This window comes from Phascolarctos cinereus, unplaced genomic scaffold (genome assembly GCF_003287225.1).
Source record: "Phascolarctos cinereus isolate Bilbo 61053 unplaced genomic scaffold, phaCin_HiC Scaffold_8;HRSCAF=390, whole genome shotgun sequence".
In the NCBI taxonomy this organism is placed as follows: Eukaryota; Metazoa; Chordata; class Mammalia; order Diprotodontia; family Phascolarctidae; genus Phascolarctos; species Phascolarctos cinereus.
Genome location: NW_027556291.1, coordinates 44,809,779 through 44,820,651, shown reverse-complemented (window position 1 = coordinate 44,820,651; position 10,873 = coordinate 44,809,779). Strand labels below are relative to the sequence as shown.

Below are 10,873 nucleotides of genomic sequence, written 5' to 3'. Positions count from 1 at the left end.
AAAAGGGAGGAAAGATATAAGATGATATCTAGTACGGATGGCTGGATCAAGTGAGGGTTTTTTGAGGATACAGGAGACTTGGGCATATTTGTAGGCAGTAGAGAAATGGCCAGTATACAGGGAGTGACTGAAGATTAGTGCAAGAATGGGGATGATAGAGGGGGCAATCTGCTGGAAAAGATGGGATGGAATGGAGTCAAGTTAGAGCAATCAATCCACAGGTGTGTTATCAAGTGCCTACTATGTGCCAGGCACTGTGTTTAAAAAGACAAATTAAAACAGGCCCTACCCTTAACTAGCTTTAACTACAGAGGGAGACAAATTATACATACATATAGGTATACATAAAGAAAGCACAAAGTAACCTCGGGAGGAGGGAGGGCACAAGTAGCTTAGGAGACAAAAAACCTCCTGTAGTAGCTAGTGCCCAAGCTGAATCTTAAAGCAAAACAGGGATTCCAAGGGGAACAAGGAAGGACATTCCAGGCACAAGAGACAGTAAATACAAAAGCACAGAAGTTGGGGATGGCGTGGCATCTGTGAGGAACACCGAGGCCAATTTGCCCGTGAAGGGCAGCGATTCGTAACATGCCTGGAAAAGCAAGTGGGGAACCAAGTAGTGAAAAGTTCTGTATGTCAAACAGTGGTGCTTACATCTGATCTGGAAGTGACAGGGAGACATTGGAGTTTATGAAGTTGGAGGGGAGGAATGTAGCCATATCTACACTTTAGGAAAATCATTTTGGCAGCTGCATGGGGGATAGATCAGAGAGGGGAAAGATTTGAGGGAAAGTTATTTTAACAAGAGGTGACCAGAGACCTTAACTAGGGTAGTGGCCATGGAGTAGAGAGAAGGGGACACATGAGAGATGCTATATACCCCCTCTCTCCATCTGTCTCAATGACAATTATGATGCTCTACATGTGTGATCTGGGTGTAGCATCTCCCAGAGTTACCAGCTCCTGGCCAACTTTCTGGAGTGGGCCCAATTTCCGAACCCCAAACAAAAGCCCTCCCTGGCCCTCATTTACTGTGGAAACCAAGAAGATTTAGAGGAAGGTCCAGCCTCATGTTAACATTGCCACCACTAGCCATGTAGATCATAGCAAGACTACAGTGACAGCAGCCATCATTCAAGATTATGACAGCAGGTGGCAGGGCCAAGTTTAAGAAGTATGAGATCAACCATACATCAGCAGACCAAGCAGCCTGTGTGTCATACAGCATAGTCACTCACTGTCTTGGGTACACTGACTATGTCAAAAACATGATCCCGGCCAACGATGGTCTGTGCCTCAGACAAGGGAGCACGTGCTCCTGGCCAAACATGTCAGTGCACAGCCCATGACAGTACTTGTGAATGAACAACCACTGTCCTGGACAATGAGAGGGCGAGCTAGAAATTCAGGAGCTGCTCACTAAGCTTGGCTATGACCAAGAGAAGATTCCCGCCATTGTTGCTTCTGCCCTATTGCCTCTGAGCAAAGGCAGCCAGAGCTGGGGGTGAATGCTACGCTGAGATTACTGGATATTGTAGAGATACTTTCTTTTTTTTGGAGGCAAAAATCTTTTTACTCAGGCAGTTTCCTGGTCACCAACATTTTGTTGTGCTTTGTTTAGTAAATATATATTCTCCATCTCAACAGACTTTATAGTTTGTATTCTGGCTTTCATATGTACAGTCCTTCCTATAGGTGGCACTTCTATACAAAACCCTTGACAGGGCTCCTCCCAGAGAACTGGGTGACTCTCTCTTGATGTCCAGTGACAGATTATGTAAGAGGAAGGGTCTTAGGGCCTGCGCCCCTCAGAGTCCATACTACCCCTCTGAGGTCACACTGCCCCAGAGCACTTTTTCATCCATTCCTTCTGTCTCTAGATGAAGAGAGTAGAGTCACCCCATTTCAATGAGTATGACATCTAGCCACAAGAATGGAGGGGTCAGAATCCAGGCCAGGTTTTGTAGCCCCAGTACAACTCTGATGCCCCAAGGAATGAGAAAGATCTTCAGGAGTGACCTCTGGGACCTCAAGCCAGTAGAAGGACTCACTTAGCAGTCATGTGGCATTAGACATGAATTTAGTGGGATTAATACTATGTAGGAAATGGGCTAAGTTATGAGTCTACCCTCCTCAGAGAGGAACTGATATGGGGGAGGTGTGTGTGTGTGTGTGTGTGTGTGTGAAACACACATACAAACTATATACAGGATAAATTTGTTCATCAAGGCTGAGATTGTCACATATGTGATTCTGGACAACTCCAGTTGGTGCTCTGCAGCCACATTCACTTTAAAAGCTGAGATTGAAGCCATACTTGAAGCGGTTTTTTTTTTGGTGGGGTGAGGGGGTCAGGGTGAACACCAAGCTGGAGGAACTCAAGGTTTATGGTGGTGTTTAAGACCAGAACTGTTCTCTCAGCTCCTCTGTAGAAGACCTGGGCCATGGAGGCAATCTGTATGAGGGCCAGAGTCTCCTGAGACTGTAGAGCCAAGGAGTCTGTCAAACGAGTGAGGCCAACAAAAACAAAGGCCTCACAGTGCAATCAGGAACCATTAAATTAGAAGCACTGGTGAGTGGAGGCAAGGCAGAGGCTGAAGGCATTGCAGAAGCTTCCAGGAATGAGCACCAGCATGGGGGTGGGGGGAGACTGGACTGTGGAATCCTGCATTTTATTTTGTTTTCAGCTTTCAAAAAGGAATGTTTAGTTTTGAAGATTTAGTAAGGACAAAGGTACAAACATTTCCCCAACACTTTGGTGACGTATTTCCCCCATACCATCTCCTCTCTGGGGAAGGTAGACTCATAACTGGTAGCCCTTGATGAGGTCGTGCTCTGGCCCTAAGGGGCAGAAGGCCAACTTTCAGTCTCTTCCCCTCCATAGGATTGTGGGTTCCTCAAGGGCAGGGGCTGTCTTTTGCCAATTTTTGTATCCCCATCGATCAGCACATAGTAGGCACTTAATAAAGGTAAAATCCATCTGAGCAGTTGCTTCCTGTGAAGATCAGAGTAGAGGACAATAGGCTGGATTTGAGTCTGTCCCTCTAGTACTATGGGAGAGATAGGGGCCCAAAAAGTGGTTCAGGCCAGAGCCATATTTGAAGGTGAGAAGGTTGAAGGGAGATTCTGAGGCCATTCCCTGCAGGTATACACCTGGGATAGGATGACTAGCACACTCACATGATCTCTGGCCAACAGGAGGCACGGCTTGTGGCTGGCCCAGAGGGTAGAGCAGAGGCTCCCACTGCTGCAGGCCTCTAAAACTACTCCCTCAGCCTGAGAAGGGCCAGGCCACCAGAAGGCCCAAGATTGTGCCAGATTTGGGGAACAAAGGCCTCAGGTTCTGTAGGCCCACAGCTAGATGACCCCCAAACCCAGGCAGCACCAAATGGGACCTGGAGGGTAGAGGGCAGGGGCAGGTGCTGTTTGGCCTCCTTCCCTTTAAGCCTAATGCTGCCCTGCCTTCCTTAGTGACTTGTTTTTGAAAAGCCTGCACCAACTCCCAGGAACACTCACACTCCTGTGCCCACTCTGGATTGAGAGAAGCCCTTCCTGATGCCTGGGTCTATTTATTCTATTCCTGACTATGGCCCAGTGGGAAAGGGGATCCTGGAGAGAGGAGCTGTAAAGAAAGGAGATGAATGAGAATTCTTGGGCCACACCAAGAACATAGATCCTAAGATGACTGCCCAGAGCTTGGCTTGAGCTGAGGCCTGTTCCTTCAGGGGCTGCAGAAGGAAGCCATTCAGCAGGGCATGGTGGTGAGGGTGGAAGCTCCACTTTACATTCTCAGCAAAGAGGAAGGTGGCAACCACAAGCCATTGGGGCAGACTTCATTCCAGTCCTGTTGTCTTTCAGATAGGAACATGACCTGTTGAGTCATCCTGCCCCCCAGAGAAGGAGATGGTCACAAGACAACTGAGGTTCTTAGAGAAAGGTCAATACTCTATCCTGAGGAATGGGGACAGAGCCATTGGTACTGACCTGGCCACTAACATATTAGCCGGGACTGGAGATGACAACAACATTAAGTGGAGCTGAGCTCAGCTCTGCCCTTCCTTCCCTCATCAGTATCTTACTGGCCTGAGTAGGAAAGCTTAAGATGAAGAGATGAAAAGTAACCCTTAAGCCCTGACATCTCTGATAGGGTACACTGGGCCTGAGGGACCTGCAAGTCCCATGGGACAATACAGAGGATATGAATAGGAGAGGAGGACTGGCAGCACCCTGCCATTGTTCAGATTAGGACTGGGTCCTGACATGTATACCTACAGATTTGAGAAGGGAAGAGGGAGACAGACAAGAAAGACAGAGAGGGGGAAAGAGAGAGGTGAAGGGGACAGGGAGGGACAGAAGAAGGGAGACAGAATGGAGAGAAATGGACAGAAAGGAGGAAAGAGAGAAAGGGAGAAAGGAGAGGACAAAGACAGGGAAGAGAGGGAGAGAGAGCAAAGAGGAGACAGCAAAATGGAAGACAGAAGGAGACAGGGGAGAGTGAGGTAGAGGAAGGCAACTGGGAAAGAGAGAGAGAGATGGGAAGGGAAACAGGAAGAGGGAGAGAGGGAAGGAGGGAAGGGGATGGAAGGGAGGAGAGAGAGGGAGAAAGAATGAGGGGGAGAGAAAGACAGTAGGAGGGAAGTTTGAGGGGGGAAGGGAAAAAGGAAGGAGAAAAGGAAAAAGAGGAGACAGAAAGGTGATGGGGGCTGGGAGGGGAGAGGAAGGGAGAAAGGAGAAGACAGAGAGAGGAGAGAAGTGAGAGGGAGGAGGAGGAAAGAGGGGGAGAAAGGGAGGGAAGAAGAGAGAGAGACAGAAGGGTGAAAGTGAGAGGGTGGAGGAGACAGGAGGAGAAACAGGAATGTTGGGGAGAGAAATAGAAGGGGATATAGGGGTAGAGACAGAGGGAAAGGTGAAAGGGAGGAAGAGAGAGAGAGAAGAAAGAGGGGGAGGGAAGGAAGAAGGGGTTAGCAAACAAGTTCACTGCCCTTAGATTTGACAATCAAGAGAGAACTGGTAGCTTTGGAGACAGCTGGGCCTCCATTTCCTCCTCTAAAAGCAGGAGAGGGGGTGGGGAGGAAGGCGCATTAAGCTCCCCTCCAGCTTTCAAATCCCAGAGTTCTTCTGCATGTTTGAGGGAAAGTTCGAGAATCTCAAGCCCAGAATTAGCAAACAGGGCCCTGGGCTCCAAGAAAAGAAAAGACCTGTGTCTAACAGTGCCAGAGAAGCCAGCCCAAGGTTGATCAGTGGTGGCAGGTGGAACTGTTTTTCTCGAAGGGCCTCTTTGTAACCACACCCCCCAGCAACCTACTGGCTTCTGCAGTTGCCTGGAACAATGCCCTCCCAGGCTTACCCCCCAAGAAGGCACTCAAGAGTTTGCCTGTGACTAGTTCGGGGGCAAGGGGGATGTGAGAAGAAAACTTGCATGACTAATTTAGATTCTAAATGCTAATTACCTTGGTGCTTTAAGTTGCTAACAATCTGACAAGTACAAGTGGAGAAAATTTTCAAGAATCTGCTGAGAGACTCAACCCCATTCTGGAGGCTGAGCTGAACTGAATTCTCCCCTGCAATATACAAATCAAGTATGCACTGCAATACACAACATTATCAGCCAATCAAAACCCCTACAGCAATTTCCGGAGCCTTTATGGAGAAGGTGGTCAATTACCTGCAATTCTTGATAAACCACACTTTTCAAAAGGGCCAAAAAGACAACTGGATGTTTTAAGATGTGGTTTTTTCTTGGCTTAGAGAATCTGAAAAATCCCACCCCCAAGATCTGGAGGTAGGCAGAGTGGGGTGGGAGGACTACAGTGACGTAAGTTTGGGGAGCAGGGGGATCGATGAAATAGGGAGGGTGGGAGACCAAAATAAGCACATGAGGAAATAGTCTCCACCCCTGGCCCCTCACCCCCTCCCCCTCCCCACCCCCAAGCTACTCTTAAGGTCTTTATCTTCTTGATAATTCTCCAAGCAGCTGGTTGAGTCTCTCAGCCACTGGGGCTCCAACTACATGCCTAAGCTATCCTCAACCTTCCAAAGCCTCTAGGAAACAACCATAACCTCCCAGACCACCCAGGTCAATCCCTTCATTTTACAGAGGAGAAAACTGAGACTCAGAGGGCCTGAGTGACTTGCCCAAAGGCCATCCAGGCAGTAAATGGCTGAGCTGGGATTTTAACCCAAAATCCTTAACCAGAAAGTACAAAATCAGCAATTCCTGGCCCATCTTAGCTCCAATCCTGGAAACATTCTTCAAAGATCCTTAAGAGCAGGCTAGGTGTCTTCTCCGGACTATGAAATTCTGCTTAATCCTGAGTAAACCCCTGGGAGTTCAATCAGTGCCCACCAACTCATGTGAGCATATATTGTAATCCTCCATTTTGGAAAATGACAATGTGGGTGATCTTCACCTGATTCTAAAGACCACTGGGAAGCCAACAGGATATTTCTCCCGGGGTATATACAGCCACACAAGGGGGAGTGGGAGGGAAGAGGGAGAAAGAGAATGCATATATGTACTTATGTTGTGTGTGACTGCTGCTGCTAGCTCTAAAAGAAGAGCCCTCAAGAGCACTTTGGCCGGGGGGGGGGTGGGGGGGTGGGGGTGGACCAAGCTATGGGAGTTTCTCCCAATATGACATCATCACAAACAGCCAGGCAACCCCACAGGGCCTCTACCCCATCACATGACTCAAGCCTCAAGTGAAAGTAGTTTCAGTATGATATATTGGTATGTTCTAACTTCTGCATAACATTTTATCAAAAAAGATCACCCTAATAAACATGAAATCAGAACAGTTTTGCTGTCCTAAGTATGATTTTTAAAATCTGGGAGTCAAACTTTTTCTTATGGGAATGTATCTCTCAGTTTCCAAAGTCAGTCAAAGGCAAAGTGAATCAATCACCTGAAATTGGCATGAGCCAACTTTTCAGGAAATCCCAGTTATATTAGCCTGGAATATTGGGTATGTAACTTATGTCATCCAGGGTTCCAGAAACACTTTCTGGCCTTGTGGAGGCTTCACAAGATAAACATCTGAGAGGAATATGTGTCTTTACCCCTTGGTTTGACTCCTGGAACCCTTTCTGGGTCAGTCTTTAGTGTAAGCCCTGAAAATGGCTTTGTCCTCTTAGGGCAAGTGACATATCAGATGGGGTGACCTAATCCTTGGTGATAGTTACCAAGACACACATCACTGAGAACACCACACTCTCCAAAGTACTAAGAACCACAGGCTACACAAAGGCAGAGAGGCAGGAGCCTCTGGCACACAAGAGATGGTACGAAAGGTACTGTCCAGGAAATACATGTATGATCAGAAAAGGAGGTAGGCTGGACATGTAGCAAGAGCCAAGGAGAAGAGATGTCCAGTCTCAGTGCTACCCTCATGCTCACACAGTAAAAAGATCTTGAGAAAGGTCACACCTTAGATATATGGATGAATGGGAGGTATGGATGGATCCCAATTTCACGGATGGAAGGGTGAGCTCAAAAATCCACCCAAGCACCCATATCAGAAGAGAAGAAATCACAGAATGTCAGGGCAGAGAAGAGAACTCTGAGACCATTTCATCCCATCGTACCTGCAGACAAATGCCTCCTTCAACACATCCACCAAAGGACCATGCGGCCTTTCCTTGGAGACCTTCAGGGAGGTCTTCCTTACCCATTCTGCTCCACGGCCACCCTTTGGTCCACTTTGTGACAGTTCTTATTGTTAGAATGCTCTTCTTGACCTCAAGCCTAAATCAGCCTCTCTGCCACTTACTTCCCCTCAATGCTCCTAGTTTTACCTTCCAGGGACAAGGGAACAAGCCTCATTCTTCTCATTTTTATCTGTGTCACCACCCAGTTGCCCACATTCAAAATCATAGACCTCTGAGTAGCCTCTTCCTTCTCACAGGACAGAGCTCAGCAGTTCCAAAGTCCTATTGATTCAGTCTCCCTACCACCTCTTCCCACAGTCACTACCACTGGCCCAGAATGAGAACTTCTAAGACAGTCGCTACCCTCAAGTTCACAATCAAGTTGAGGAGACAAGACTAATACCAATAAAACAGAGGATAATCATATATATTACAAGTGCTCCATACAGCTAAGTGCCAAAGAAGAGTCTCAACAAGGTAGATGATTACCACCTTCATTTTGCACCTCTGCCATGTATTTTTTTCCCCAACAACTCCTCCCACCCCCCCTCCTCAAAAGGCACCTCAGAATAGAAATTTTTCTTTGCCCAAACTACCAAACACCTGTGTTCATAAAACCTTCACAAAACCATTAGCACGAAGTTGAAAACATTTGTCAATCCTGTACATATAAATGGAAGTATGGGTCAGCATCATGCAATTATGGGCACAGACATTGAGACACAATAATAGAGCCCTCCACATAATGGAAGCTAACTTGCAAAGTAGGGAGTACAGGTATCACCAGAAGGTGCTTCCGTGGGTGTGGGAACTCCCTCCACCGGGCAGATCCTAACTTGTCAGATCATAAGCCATCTATAACTTGGTGTCCTTAAAGAGCTGCCTGAGATGCAGGGAGGTTAAGTAACCACAAATCCCCAAAATCCCTCAAGGGGGGATTTGAATCCCAAACTTCCTAACTCCAAATCAGCACTTTACCCATTACCCATTCTAGTACAGCTATTATTTTTTAGATGAGGAAAGCTGAGGACTCAAGAGGTGAAGGGACTTGCCTGGGGTCACATGGCCAGTAAATAATGGAGTTGCAACCCTACGGTTTTAGATCTACATACCCAGACAGAATGACTCTCTATAAAGAGGACCTCAAAATTTGAAGGAGTAAATGGACTTTGATTATATTTGGGTGGAAGGGGAGAGGTAGGAGAAGGTAACTAGTGAGCCTAATGTGGTGCCTGCCTCTTTGACAACGGACAAACATCCAAATGGCAGTGGTGATAACACACCAACAATGGAGGGATATTAATAAATTAAACTAGGTGGATTATTCACTTCATTGCTTCAAGGGTCTATCAGGGGGAACCTCAGGCCTATTCTTGGTTAACTGGGTCCTTCCTTCCTAGCACACTGAGGCCTTGCTGGATTTAATCCTGGGGTCAGGACCTAGCTATCCCTATGCACAACACTGTCTAGAAAAGTATCATTTAATGGAAGTCATTATTACCATGGGGGAAATATTCCCAAATAGGAAGTCTTCTATCTGTTTTTTGTTTTTTAACTTTGCAAGTGTGCCAAATGCTAACTTTGTCATTTATTTCACCATCACAATTCTGGATTGTGCTGCATTATCAGAATGGGTTGGCATTTACAACAGAGAAAAAGCACAATTAGCCACTTCCAGGCCTTAGAGCTATTCTTAATATAAGTCTCCACTTTTTGGGGGTAAGTTGCCTTATTATGTTTCTGATCAACTTTGATAACAGTGAGTGGCTTCAAGGAAGGCCTTGAGCTGTGCTTTGGTTTCTGGTCTTGATAAGCAATTGCTGTTTTCAGTGTTATTTGTTTTCTTCCAGGATTTCCATGTGGCTACTTTCAGAAAAACTACTGCTTTTTATTCCTTCTGGAACAGTTCTTTGCCGGATTCTTTATACTGTATCATTATCTTAGCAGTAAAACCTAAAGCAACCCTCATGGGACCTTCTAACTCTACCAAAAAGTACCCAAGGCCAGCCACAGCAGATCCTAACGAACCAGAGTAACAAGTCTCATGCCCTGGGTACATTTTGGCCATCTCGGAGCCTAAGAAGCTTAAAGGGCAGGTTTCCCAGGCTTGTCCTTGGTATGGGCCCCAAGACTATGCTAGGTCACCAAGGAAAAGGACAGAAGGGAACACAGCACGGTGGAAAAAGCACTGGTTCGGAATCAAGAGAACCTGGGTTCAAATCTCCCCTCTGATACTAAGAGACCTTGGGCAAGTCACCTCCCATCTTTTGGGCCCCAGTTTCCTTATCTGTAAAATGAGGAGAGTTGGATTAGATGGGTCTCTGACTTGCCTTATGGCTTTAGATCAATGATACTATGGTGACTAACAATGAAAAGACAGGAAAGAGGATGTGAGGGTGAGTGGACCGCAATACCTCTCACTCCATTCTTCACCAGTGTTGATCTGGCCGGACTCCCCTTCTCTCTTTGCTCCATGATGGGTAGGATGACCTTCCCCGCTAGAGTACCTTCTTCAGCAGAAGAGAGTACCTTGCAACCAGGAGCACCCAAACTGCGAAGCCTGAGGTTGAAAAGTGGAAAAGAACAAAAAATTCAATCCCTTGGGACTCTACTTAATATGGGATGACTGTCTAGGCAATGAAAAGCTAATCGGTGACATTCAAACCAAAAGAAAAATATCATTCTTATGTTAAGGCCCATGTACAGGGGGGAAAAAAACCAGGTCATCTGTAAATTGGCCAGTACCTACAAAGAGAAATATTTTCTTCCCCGAGGCCAGAATCAAAGAGATCAAATGAATAAAAACTTTTACTGGCTTCAAAAAAAGCAAGACTATTAATTTGTTTTAACTCACTATTCCTCAGCTCAAAATTAACTGCCTTGAATCCCATTTTCCACTGAACACGCACAGGTCTCACCTGCCAAATTTGTAAATCAGCCAGTTGCTACATATGGGCCATATCACAGACCTTACTATTCTTCATTTGTCTATAATTTCTAAGTATAGCCATCCAATTGAAATGCCAAGGCCCAGTTTTAGCACATCTTCTCATTTCCACACTTGCCCATGTACAGTCAAAAACTGAGGATTATAACAAAGGCCAGTTAAACAAAGGCACAAAAGATTGTTCATTAGATAGCAACATTTCAATGGGTTGATTACTCAAATAGGACTTGAGTAATCTAGTACAACAAACAATTCCCCAAATAAGACAAGGAACCGACC

The 10,873-nt window shown here is 46.3% G+C and overlaps 1 pseudogene; it reads left to right on the top strand.

Annotated features, from left to right (window-relative positions):
* Positions 1 to 1,142: 1,142 nt before the first annotated feature.
* Positions 1,143 to 4,041, top strand: LOC110196558 (elongation factor Tu, mitochondrial-like; annotated as a pseudogene).
* Positions 4,042 to 10,873: the final 6,832 nt, after the last annotated feature.